Source organism: Mytilus californianus, unplaced genomic scaffold (assembly GCF_021869535.1).
Source record: "Mytilus californianus isolate M0D057914Y unplaced genomic scaffold, xbMytCali1.0.p SCAF_14, whole genome shotgun sequence".
NCBI classification, from domain to species: domain Eukaryota; kingdom Metazoa; phylum Mollusca; class Bivalvia; order Mytilida; family Mytilidae; genus Mytilus; species Mytilus californianus.
The window spans coordinates 21,865,817-21,879,745 of record NW_026262626.1 but is presented as its reverse complement, the minus strand read 5'-3'; the positions used below and the strand labels follow the sequence as shown (position 1 = coordinate 21,879,745).

General features: G+C 33.4%; 1 long non-coding RNA gene across 1 annotated transcript; it reads left to right on the top strand.

Annotated features, from left to right (window-relative positions):
- The first annotated feature begins 4,043 nt into the window (after positions 1-4,043).
- LOC127724391 (uncharacterized) lies at positions 4,044-8,725 on the top strand. The gene is made up of 3 exons (XR_007992476.1): positions 4,044-4,148; positions 5,719-5,832; positions 8,198-8,725. It is a non-coding gene; the product is annotated as an uncharacterized LOC127724391 (long non-coding RNA).
- The last annotated feature ends 5,204 nt before the right edge of the window (positions 8,726-13,929 follow it).

The following is a 13,929-nucleotide window of genomic DNA, read 5'->3' as shown; positions in this document are numbered from 1 at the left end:
AAGCCCTTTCCACCGGATTTCTACAGTTTCTTCTATTGAGCTATTCCAAGGCGGGGAAATTGTGCGCTAAAAAAAAACATCTTTTACTACATTCTTTATATACCTGTTCCAAATCAAAACTCCGTTACAAAATTTTGATCCTGGTACCTATGATGAGCTTATTTGCAACCACTGGGTCGCTGCCACTGCTGGTGAGTTTTTCTCCCCGAGGGTATCACCAGCCCAGTAGTAAGCACTTCTGTGTTGATATGAATCATCATTGATTTGGTCATAATTATAAATTAACTGTTTATAAATCTTTGAATTTTCGAAATACTTAGGATTTTTTTTAATAGATCGCATTAGCTGTATATCACAAAACGTTTTGGAAATTGCGGGTCCTCAATGCTCTCCAACTTCGTACATTAGTTTGACGTTTTAATCTTTTTTATTCGAAAATCACTGATTAGTCTTTTGTAGACGCACGGCTGGCATACAAACTTTAATCCAGGTATCTATTTTGAGTTTATTCAGTAGTTGTTGCTGGTAAGTGTTTGTCATATTGGTTTTTCGTTTATCATTTTTAGCATAAATCGGGCCGTTAGTTTTCTCTTTGAATAGTTTTATGTTTTGTCATTCCGATGAATTGTATAGCTTACTAAATGAGGTTTTGGTTTTGCCCATTGCTTAAGGGAGTCCGGTGATATACATTTATATATACCTGTTGAATAAAGTTAATGGTTTTTCCTGTAGTGATTTTGATTACACAGTATTTTGTTTTAGTTCTGTAAATCCGCTAAAAGATATGTAAAAGGGGAGGTTTGAGTTTTCATGAAAACCAGTTGAGCATTACAGCAGTAAATTTGTCTATCACAAGTCAGAAACCACAAATAATTGTCCTTCTGTATCTAAATGGTTTTTTTTGGTTTCTTTTTAGTCTTGTTTGTTTTGTTTTGTTTTGTTTTGTTTTGTTTTGTTTGTTTCTATTATGTATATATGAGTACTGTTAAAAACTGATAAAATGGAACATCTACTTCTTTTTCGTGTTTTGAATCGACCAGTAAAATTGTAATATTCCTTTGAAATCACTGCCAAGTCATTTCTCGGATTTCCTTTGAAATCACTGCCAAGTCATATCTCGGATTGGCTTTTACAAAACCTTTCTGCAGCAAACGTTTATTAATAAAACCTTCAAGAAGGGTAATTTTAAAATTTCTATACGATAACGTACGAGAAAAACGTCTTTAGATTTCTCGAATATCATAAAATATGAATATTACAATACCAGATCATAGCGCTGACTATTAGTCTATAGTGGTACCTACGAGGATTTGCATCCGATCATGATAAGTAGTAATTTTAACCCAGTGGTGGCTATACAAAATGAATAGAAAAAACAAATCTTATTTGATCCATCGTACTTACATTTCGGAAACTTATTTCTGGTCTGTCTGTAGTGGTTAAAACTACCGAGACCTTTTAAGAGTCATTAAAATCCCGAACATTCTTGATAGGACCATTCCCGATTAAGATTTGTAAAAAGTCTGATCAAGATCGTGTTTTTAAACAAAACAAAATACCTTAAGTTGGATTCGTTTTATTTCTGTACACAAATCAGGATAAAAAACAAAAACTACAATAAATAGATATCCTGCAAAATAAATACAATAATAAAATTTTGACCATTTATCAAGTTAATAATTTAGTGCATAGGTTTCTATCCTTATAATATGATAAACAATTGTTTTTCTAATACAAATATTAATATATCCTCCATGCATCTTATACAGTTGAGTTTATCGGACAATGTCTAGTCCATATATACTGAATGACTTATTGATTGATTGATTGATTGATTGATTGATTGATTGATTGATTGGCGTTTCATGCTCTGTTGTGCTTTTTAGTGGCGGTCAGTACTTAATGGTGAAAAAAGTCGGAGTGCCCGGAGATATCAACCAACTTTCGGCAGGAAAACAGACAATTCTAGTCAATTATGATCGGAGTTGAGGTGGCACGGTAGTATTTCCTGACCCATAGGGATAATGATAGCCTTTTTAGAATTATTTACCACTTTTAAACACTGCCCAAAATTCTACATACACAGTTAACCAAATGACTTTCATTATAATATTCAGAAATTAATTTGAACATGTATGATGACCGTTTACGTTTTTGGCCTTCTTTATAAACCTAAGGCCACTAGTTCTTTTAGGTCTTATATCATTCATTGAATACAAATTTTTTAAAAATTCTCAAAAAATCATTTTCATTTGATGTAAAATTATTTCATATTTTTCTACACCTGATTCATTCCTCAGTTTGGGAAAGTATATTCGGAAGACGAAACACAAATACTGTATTTTTGTCCAATCACAGATTTTCAGATGAATTGACTTAAGTAGGGTACATAAAAAAGCAACCTAAATTCCAGAATGTAATTACTACCGTGCCACCTTGAGCACACCTGCTGAATGACTCGTATTGTATGAACAAGTCTTATATACGGAAAATGACAATAAAATATTTATACATCCCTGGCTTTCCAATGTTAAGATTTATGCATTCCTGATAAAGGAAACCCGAGAAAAGCACTTTGGACGTACGAAATGTATAAAGTTGTATTTTTTTCACTTGCAAGCATTAATCACCAATTCTGAACACGTATGATCATTACAGGGAATTATTAACTCTTTTGCAGTTCTGAAAATAAATCAGTTGACCTGCTAAACTTAAGGTAGTTATCTGTGAAAATGATAGATGTTGATTTGCAAAATGTGTTTGTGTTGTTGAAATTCATTGTAAAATAAAGTTAACCTTCTTAAAATAAGACGCACTTGTTTTATTGTTAATTAAGAACTAGTATTGTAAAGAGGAAGAAACAAGATCACATGACATAAACTGTTAAAGGTCATATCAATATGTCTTATTAAAGTTTGAAAACTTCGAAATAACATACTAGTTGCAAATTTGATAGGTGTGGACATTGCTCACCTAGCGTTATGACAGACTATTTTAAAAGAATTGATATCATCAATGATGATTTAAAACACATATTGATGAATAGAGAATAACATATGGCTTTTTAAATACCACACCTGTATCAACCCAAGACACCAATGTAATCCCAAGAGCTCTGTTATTCCACGGTTGCGATTCAAACAAAGCAACCACAATGAATTAGGTATATTGATATCTTCTCAATAGAAGCAATTTCCAACTGCTAAAGTTTTTCTGGTGCGTTTGGACAATCGTTGTCATGTCTCCGAGTTCGTCCTATAAACGCTCGACAAGCGAAATGTCTGGTCGCAGTGTCAGCCATGGAAGAACACGAACTTGATGATGTTCAAAATGTCAGTGCATATACGAGGTACGTAACATCTGAGGTTGACTTGCAGAAAAAAAAGTCTTCTTTTTGAACAGATTTTTAGAATTGTTGCTTAGTTTTAGTGTCACGCGGGGTGTACTTTCCTTTGGTACAGGGCGATCACTAGATGAATTAACGGCATATCACAGTATTGACATAAATGGAATTCTGTTACGCAGGATGTCGGCCTAAAACGACTCATTGATAAGATATCGTCACTTGTACACATTGAAAATTCCTTGAACGTGATAATAGATAAAAGTATCAACGTTTTAAATTGAAATTCAAATTTGGTTTAGAGTATTTCCATATCAAAACAATACATGTATTTCCATTTCTAATAGAACAGAGAAAGATACCACTTATCGTTTGGTTTTTTTTTTTTGTTAGTAAATATGTCTGCTATAACTAACATTTGAGGTGTCGAAATGACTTTCGGGATATTTAACACACGATTAGAAAACTACCAATGACGCTTTGACATATGTCATAATTTTAGATTGACGACACAGTTAAAATTATACTGGGTAGACTTAAAAAAAACACCTCTTTGGTTCATAAAAGAAAATGTATAATGTTAAAGATAACATCGTGCTTTGGTATGAGTTCTCATTCACTTAAAGACAGGTGAGCAAATAGTAAATGTACAATATGTACATGTTATGATTGATCATGTGAATCTAAATGAGCTCTTTTGGCAATTGTTGTTCAAATGTAAGTTTAATGGATAATGTAGACATTTATAGAATCCATCACCTACTTGTACATATCATTTGTGGATAGGGCTTATTATATTTCAAAGGTACGTAACATCTTTTGCATGCGATACTGATTTTGATATTTTAATTTTCATCTTCATCTATGATAATAAGCTGTTAAACCTGCAAAGTAAAACACATTTTACCATTCCTAAAATTAAAACAAATAAACGTAATTTAAAAAGATAAGAAATATACATATATACAGCATTTACAGAAAACAATTTCGATATAACAAAATAAGTTAACAGCACCAACATTTGAAGTATACATGTAGGACTCAAAGGGGGGCGAGGGGGTTTCTTCAAGTCTAAGTCCAATTTTGAAGTCACGTAATTTTCCCTGAAAAAAGGAGTTAACTTTAGCGTCACAATTAAACAGTGTTAAATTACGTACACACCGCCGCGACAATGGCGGAACACATACATTAGATCTGAATACCATCCCAGATGACGGTTTTATTATATCAGAGGAAAAGAAAAGCCAGTTTTCAAAGTTATAACCCATGAATTAAATTGTATTTCATAAGTCGAGTTTACGGTATCGGAAGTCCTGGCAAATGAGAAGATGTACTCATCTGATTCGGATTACATAACACTAGCCCATAGTCATTCGTAGCAGATAAATTGCCATGGCAGGCAATTTTATGCAAATGGATATTTTTGAAGTGTTTTTTGTGTTTGTGTTTCGTGTTTGTTTTCGCTCCTTCTTTTCTCGCCTTCGACTGTGTTCTTGGTGGTGTCTTATCTCTTGATTGTATGGGTTTTTACTGTACTTTGATATGCTTTTTGCTTTTCTTTCATATCGTTTTGTTATGCTACGCCATTTTTTTTACATGATCTACAGCATTTTTTTAGCTATATTACAGCGAATCTCTATGTACTATCGTACCAAATAATCTTTTGAGATTGGGAAAAAAATTAATTCTGTCATAGATTTGTAATACCTTTCAACATCATTTTGAGCTTTATTTATTACGAATACCTGTACTGTAAGAGAGAGTTCGATTGAAGCCACTTGTTTAAGACAAGTCATTGGTCAGAAAAGTACTGACTGGTCCTTCATTTGGAGAAAATTTGCCATAGATTTGGGAACTAAAAAACCCGCTATAGATTAGGAAACTGAAAAATTTGACATAGATTTAGATTTTGAAAATCTGCCATAGATTTGGGATGGTATGTCGTCATATTTACCATAGATTTGAAATCTGCCATAGATCTGGAACCAGCCATGGATGTGAGTCCTACACATATACCCGAGTAGATACGATATTCTAGAGCTTGCGTTTCCTATCAAGATTGCCTTGCTTATGCGGAAGCTATTTAACCAATGATTCAACTTGTTAAGTTCGGGTCATTCAATCAATATTTCTACGGACACCATCAGCAGTTGGTTGAAACTTTTGGAATAGTCTTTTTATGAGTGACTTTTAGACTATTTATTTCTTATAAACAAATAATACATAAGTTTACAATATGGTTAACAAAAGACATAAAACATCTCACTTCATTAACTCTGTGTTTGTGTTTGTTTTTGTTTTTGTGTTTGTTTTTGTTTTTGTGTTTGTTTTTTTTTTTATTTCACTTTCATTGGATTACTTTTGTTTTTTTTTAGAAAAGATCAATATACAAAACATTTACAACTGTGATCAGCTTTTGCAACTATGGCACTTGTATTGAACTGGCTTGTCATGTTGATGACTGTTCATGATATTTGTGCTTCATTGTGGTAAGTACATGTAACATGTTCCGTGAAAAACAGATCTGTTTACCTTAACTCTCTCAACCGGAACTTTTATGAGGGACATCCATTTGGTGAAGTGAAAAAGAATACGCAGTCACATCCGCAAGGAAAAAAACATTTTTCGTGTTGAATAATACCTTGGTTTTTAAACATAACATTATTTTTTGAATAATCATATTAGTAATACGAGATCTTCTTAATAGACCACATTTATGCCCGTACCAACTTTTCAGGACGTGCATTGCTGATATATAGATAAACTAAGGCAACGATAGTTTACTAATGAATAGCGCAAATTCCAAAAGTAGTGAGACCTGGTTACAAAATATATGATACCAACTTTGTTCCACCAGATGCGCATTATATCTCTAATACGTTTTTCGACTATTAATATCTCTCCGGTATAGTTCGATGACAAAATATTTGAAAAAATCAAAACCTTATACAAACTTTGAAGAAATAATCAAACCTAAAATAACATTAAGTTTACCCAAATTATGACGAGGAACAGAGTTTTACAAGCGTCTCACATTATGCATGCAACACAGGTCATGCGAATCTATTTGTTCCCGCCTTTATCACCCTGTATAATCCCGATACAAATGAATCTGCACGTTGATTCATACAGAGGAGAATGTGCACTTTTGAGGAATGTCCAACATTTATTCTTCTGAGATTTGTCAAGAGGTTTTGATATGTTTTAAGTCACATATACGGGATGTCATAGATCTATTGTGGATATTTTGGTTAACGACTTTATTACAAAATATAGGTACAGTAAATTGAATTTAGGATTAACGACACGGATTTTAGTTTAAATATATTTATTTATAGTGGATTGGGAAACAAGTTATTACAACTTATATTAATCCCTTTCCACTTTGCTGGTGCGAGTGCTGCCTTGTAGCGGCATTAGCCTGCTCTATTTCGAATCTTCAAGGGTGTCTTTTACGTGCAAGAGATATTGCTCTCTCTTAACACGGGTCAGCCATTTATCGTCCCCTTCCGACGGACTATCATCGTTTCTCGAGACCATACTCGCAAATGGTGTCAAGGGAGAGCCTAAAATTCAGTCCCTGACATTTTCTCCCCGGAACGGGTTTGAACCAGGAAGCTTTGTGTTTGTAGTCCGATGCGCTAACCACTACACCATGGCTCTCCTGATTGCTTTTTATTGAATACTCGGAGGCCTCACTATTAATTTGAGATGAAGAACATCAATAAATGCGCTGTTCCTTTGCTTTTTGTAAGTTGTTTTTTGCTTTGCATGTTCTAATTTTGTGTCATTGATGGATACCCCATTTCCTTTCTTTTTCTATTAGTTATCTATGTGTGTCATGTAAAATACCTGGACATGTTTGACAATAAAATATGTTTGCTGGTTAAAAGTGTTGTTGGGTTGCTGTCTCGTTTCTTGCATGTAACTTGCATGATCAATCTTTTTTGTGTTTGAACAAAATTAATAGGAAAAAAATATATAAAATTTAGATATAAAATGCTGAACAATAGATGGGAAAAGTACATACACTGTGAAAAACCATATAAAATATTCCATGTATTATTTTTGTATTTGTGTTTTCATAATACATTCAATTTTCATTTTTGCAATTAAATTTGAACTTTAAAATTACCAATGAAAATGTTGTTGATCAGTTGCTGTACATAATAATTCATGTCAGGATTTTCGGACCAATAATTATTACGTTAAAATGCCAGATTTTGATTTGCTAAAACGAGGTAGATAATTTACTCTATCCCAAGGCGCGGTGGGAGGCCATTTTATAATGTCAGCCTCCCGTGCAGACCAATCAAAATCGATGATTTAAAGAAAAATAGATTGAATTTGCATAAATAATCTTAAAGACAATTCTCAAGTTATACGTTTTCGCCTCATAGAATGTAAAAATAAAAGATACATTTTACTTATATTTTGATTTGTTGTCTTCGAAAAGACATTGTTAACCTTGGCTTCGCCTCAGTTGACAATTTTTCCTCGGGATAACAATCTGCTCTATCACCATCTCAGGTATGCCATATTTATATATTATTACCCCTCGAATAAACAATGTTCACCTTGGCTTGTCTTCGATTGACAAAGTTTTCTCGGTGTAACAATCTGCTATATCACCCTCTGAGCTATGTTATTTACATCATTACTTTTGGTAAAAATTCAGAGGTTTTCTGAACACAATGCAACAATGTTGTTGCTATGGTATCTTTTGTAGACGAAAAGCGCATCTGGCGTATAAAATTTTAATCCTGCCTTCTATGATGAGTTTATCTTGGTATTATCAGAAAGATGCAGTACATATTTTTGTCACTAAATGCAGGAAATAACATTATATTTTAGCTATACTGCTTACAAGGAAAAGGTTGGACGGGTTGTGTTTGGTGAAGCGAGTGGAGAATCAGCCAACGTACAGTTAGAGGTTGCATTTACTATTGTGAACAGAATTAACCATGTCGGATTCCCAAATTCATTAGATGGAGTTGTAGACCAGACATATAAATCGGGAGAGAAAATGTATCATCATTATAACACATTAGATTATTTTAGTCACGACCTAAGATGGAAAGCCTCAAAAGCACCTGACGCAAAAGAGCATGCTGCGTATATTTCTGCTATAACTCAAGCCGAGCATGCGCTTTGTGCGACAAAGTCTGATCCTATGAGTTGCGGTCCGGTCAATTTCTGTGCCACAAATCCGTGTGCCTCTACTAACAGTAATAAGTATTGGTGTGTGACCGAGAAAAAACAGATCGGATCTTATTGGTTTACTTGCATCAAGAAAAAAACAGGAAGATGCTGAACTTTGAAATCAAAAATTGTCTTATCTTGAGTTTTTAATTTGAGATAAATAAAAAATAATCAAAATTGTGTATAATAATGATACTATATATTAGAAAATCACAAAACCATGGATCTGTTATCGATCATTCTAACGTTTATCACACAACACACTCTGTAATTAACTAGGATATCGATAGTTGTTTAATAGTTTTTTTTTCGTCTGTTTTTTGTCTGAAAAAAATAGCTTGAAGTATTACCTCGTTTTGCTTTTTTCTTCTTTCAGAGACGTCCGGACTTACTACATAAAATGAGCCTCTAATTTATCTTACATATATAAAATACATTTTGACTATAACAAATTAATTTCTGACTGGTTTTATGACTGCTACAACTGTTCCTAGGACAAGTTTTGCCTAAAACAAGATTTGGTTGGTCCCATGCATGTTTTAATTTCCAAAAGAAGTAACATTTGAACAGGCCATAACTGAAGTTAAAACGGGGTTAAGTTTTGTTTCTAAAACAGTCTCTGCAAATTAACATCGACTAGAACAGTTATAAAGCTAACTTTTAGTCTATTCTTTCACTATTGAAAAGAAGACCCAACCAGAACTATTTTAATTCATCTATGCAGTAAGATATATTTTAAATGTCCTTGCTTTTTGATTTTTACATACCCTCATACAAATTGTACAGGAAACATACATACTCCGATTTGGATTTTTTTTTTTAAATTACAAAAAAGATGATGGATTCAATCTCATATTTAAGGAGTTTTCTAAAAAAATATATCCATGTGTCTTTTCTGGACATGTACTCGGGTTATGTAAGTTTAACTTTCTTTCTTGCTCCAAAGATGTTAAGTTAACTTTGAAAGCGAACAAAACGTTTTCTCAAATTTAACTTTTATATAGGTTATGACTGCACTCATTTTTACATTTCCAGCAATTATATCAACCGTCCAAATTATAAAATCATAAACGTCAAGCAAGGTATCCGCATCGCTTGTGTTATAAATAACGTACAAGCTAGGAGCAAGGTATGGTGTTTTAGATTATCTTTCGGTATCTAAATCTATCTAATGGGTTTTATGCGCAGTTTAAAGAACAAAACATAAAAACTAAAGAGTAGCAACACGAACCCTACCAAAAACCGGGGGTGACCTCATGAGCTTCAGAAAGGTGGGCGGATCCTGCTCCACATGTGGCACCCGTCGTTTGCTCATGTGCAAACAAATCAGGTAATAAGTCTGATTCGGTAGGTCACATTTAGGAAAACAGAATGGGTTTGGGCTTACAACAACTGAACAACTGCGAAACTGATTTTCCATATAGTTCAACCAACTCGTGATGGCGTCCGTAAAATTTTCGAAAGGGTTATTCACAACTTTACCACTTGGAACTACAAAAATGTATTGGTTTAATAACTCCTTGTGAGCAGCAAACCTCTATAAAGGAAATTATGAAAGCAATTTGTTCAAGCCCTGGAATATCGTATTAATTGGTAGATATATACTCCATATGCAGGCGCTGCTGGAATGTTGCGATATAAAAATGGAAAGTTCACAATTGGGAAGCTGAAATCATCTCTTTTGTCGTAAAATTTTGTTCGCAACCGGCATACTTAAATGCATCTGTTATATCCTTATTTCAATGTCGATGCGTTCAACATAGCCACTAAACTTTGAATTATTTAGTGAGAGGACATCATCTATATATCGGAAAGTGAAGTTAAATTATAATGCTAGCTTCTTTTTAGTCAGCCTCCATGAATAAAAGAACAAGTCGGGAAGAAGAGGAGAGTCCTACTTACCTAGATCTTAATATGTCTCACTGAAATGTGTGAGCACATAAAATGCGCATATACCGGAAAATCAAACGGAGGGTGCCTTTGGATATCTATCTGACGTACCTTGAGTACATATTAAATATTTGTCACAAAAAAGGGCTTACAATAAGAGATGTCTTGTTACCAGAGTTAACGCGGTCGGTTCTAAATAACTTACTGTCCTGAATCAATATTATTTAATAAATCAATTGATTTTAATATACTTTTATCAAAGTTGGTGCAAACGTGTATATACCAATATTGATTCGGTAATAATATCAATAAGAAGGAACATGTTAAAAAACAGGATGTCACATTTTTTAAAAAACAATTAAATAAAGACTGTTTACGATCACAGTTGCCGTCATACCTTTTTTGTCAGCCTTTCTACTCCCGCACATTATAACTGTCTAGTATATAGTTCAAACGATCGATTGTGACAGTGTGTATGGTAATGAATGATTACAATTAGACAGATAGTTTTCTTGAATCGTGTGTGACCTCCTGGTGCAAAATGTCATCTATGTTTAGCTTTACATTTGTATCATGGGTTGGCTATAGCTATCCAAAGAATGATAATTAGATATATATTTGTAAAAATGTGAGCACTTGTCGAAGTGTGTAATCTTAAATTCGCACTGCATATCTTTCATATTTAAATCGCATTGTATAATATTTAAAGCTCATGATGTAATCTTAAAATATTTGTTTTATTAATTAGGACACAGATGGGCTAATCGACTCCTGCTATCTATGCATCATGTGTCATGCAATTTACACTTTGGTAAAAGAACACTATTAGTTAATTTAAATATCAGACGACTATCAAAGTATCAAAAAATCTAAGACCGCAAAGCATATTCTTGTGAGTTATTACACACGTTTATCTCTGTTTGTTTTGCTCACACATTGTTGTCAATATAATGGAATTATGTACGACTGTCATACAAGTGAGATGCTTAGCTAACTTTAAAACCAGGTTTTATCCACCATTTTCTTCATAAGGAAATGCATGTACCAAGTCAGGATTATGACAGTTGTTTTCCATTAGTTAGATGTGTTTGAGCTTTTGATTTTGTCATTTTATAAACATGATAAAGGTCATTCCGTTTTGAATTTCCCTTGGCGTTCGGTATTTTTGTTATTTTACTTTTTATCGTATCGATCAATCAATTCGTCTTGGTGACCTAAAAACTTTTATAGTATTGATTTTTTTTTCTTTTTTTTCTCACACCCTGAAGGACCAGTGTTTCTTTTGGTGGAGTAAACCCCTGGTAAACAGTTCTGTATTTTACATGCAAGCGCTAAACGTCACAGTTTTAATGTAAACGAGTAAGATGCGCCAAATGTCAAATTGAAAAATTGGGGAAGAGGGACGGAAGATTTTAAGGGAATATTCAGACAAACGTACAACGTCAGAGCAATAAAAAAAAACACAAGATGACAAACAGTTTACAAAACACAATTTAGAAAATTTAAATACTGAGCAACACCAATTCTTCCAAAAATCGGGGTTGATCTCAGATGCTTCGGAAGGGTAACAAAGTTTTGCTCCACATGTGACTCCCAAAGTGTTGCTCGTGCAAGGATGTGTTACATTCAAGAAGAAATGAGTGGAACTGGAATTGTGGTTAAGACAATAGCAACATATTCATCGTCATTTGTGAACGGATATTCAATAACGGCAGACCCACTAGTGTTGGCTTCACGTTCGTCATTAGTCCTAGCGTTCAGTCGTCCATCTTTCGCATTACTTAAAAAATGTAGATTTGAAATAGTTCTTTTATTTCCACATCACTTGGATAAATGAGACATTAGAACTATAAAGGGGGTAATTGTGAGATAAAACTGAACAGTTAAAAGTTCTCAAAAGTTAAATTATTTAGCTACGTTAAAAAATCTAATGTAAAAGCAATTTCATAGAGTTTGTTTATTACTAACAGACTTACAAAACATGTTTAACCCCGCTGCATTTTTCTCGCTGCGTTGAAGACCCATTGGTGGCATTCGGCTGTTATCTGTTCTTTGGCCGGGCTGTTGTCTCTTTGACATATTCCCTATTTCCATTCTCAATTTAACTTTTTACACATTGTGACTTATATGGAGAGTTGTCTAATTGGCACTCATACCACATCTACTTATTTCTATTGTAAGGTATTATAACGAATATATTTGAAATCCTGATCCAATGGTGATTAAATTTATTTGAATTTGCAAGTTCAAATTGAAATAGAAGATTCTTCGTGATTGTTACCTCCTATTAGGAATGAAATACCACAATGACTTAGACAAGCTAACAATGAACCTGAAGTTTTTATTGTCACTATAACGAACAGTTTTATAAAGCACAACTGTCAATGCTCATGTTGACGGGCAGATAACCAAGCTTTAAACCACAACATACAATAAATAAACTGTAATTACACAGATGTGTCTCGCGTATATATACAATAAACTGTAATTACAAAGATGTGTCTCGCGTTTGTAATTTTGATGGTATAATGCAAATTTTAAAATTTAAATGGCAATATTTAAACATGATTACTATGCAAATTGTCCAAGAACCATGACTGAAAGTGCAGGGCCGAACAACTTCCATGGAAATATCAATTGATAATGATATTGAAACTGCATACCTAATACCATGGAGTCAATAAACCAACACTAAAGGGGGAGCCAAATAATCTGCATGGAAATGAGATGTGGAGATGCTAATACATCTGGATACCAAATATCATCGACGTTTTACTAATAGTTGCCCCATAAACTAACCTTATCACAAACTACTACATACAAATTGGCAAATTTTCAAAGTCAATAGGCCATTACCTTGGAGTAGGGCAAAACAATCGCCATTGAAATGAAATATGCAAACGCATATTCGACTGAATACTGAATATCAGTGACATACCACTAATGGCTCCCCTTAAACTGACTTGATCACAAGCTAATACATGTAAACTAAGAAAATTTTCGATGTCAAAAGATTATGACTAAAGCGGATAGGGCCAAATTATATCCATGTAAATGAGATATACCAATGGTAATACAACTGCATACCGAATAGCATTGACTTACCACTAGCGGTTCCTAAGAAACCTGATCTTTTCACAAACTTATACATTGTTGGTGTATATAGGATCATATTTGTGAAAATACATTCGAGGTCATCGTTTATTGAAGCTGAAATTGGCAGTGAAAAAGAATGTATTAGGTCATATTTCACATTGAAAACGGTGTTGTTGTTAATTTCAAATCAAATTAACAAAATATTCCATGTAAGATTCCACTCATATTTCTCTGTAAATAAGTTGAAATTTAGTGCAGGTCATCAACCAAATATAATATGCAGGGCTCGATGAGTTGAAAAATATATTTCACCTAATTTAATAAGGAAATTGGCGATATTTTGTTTAATTTGGAAAAAAGTCTTCTTAAACCACATCTAAATCTACACGGCTAGCACT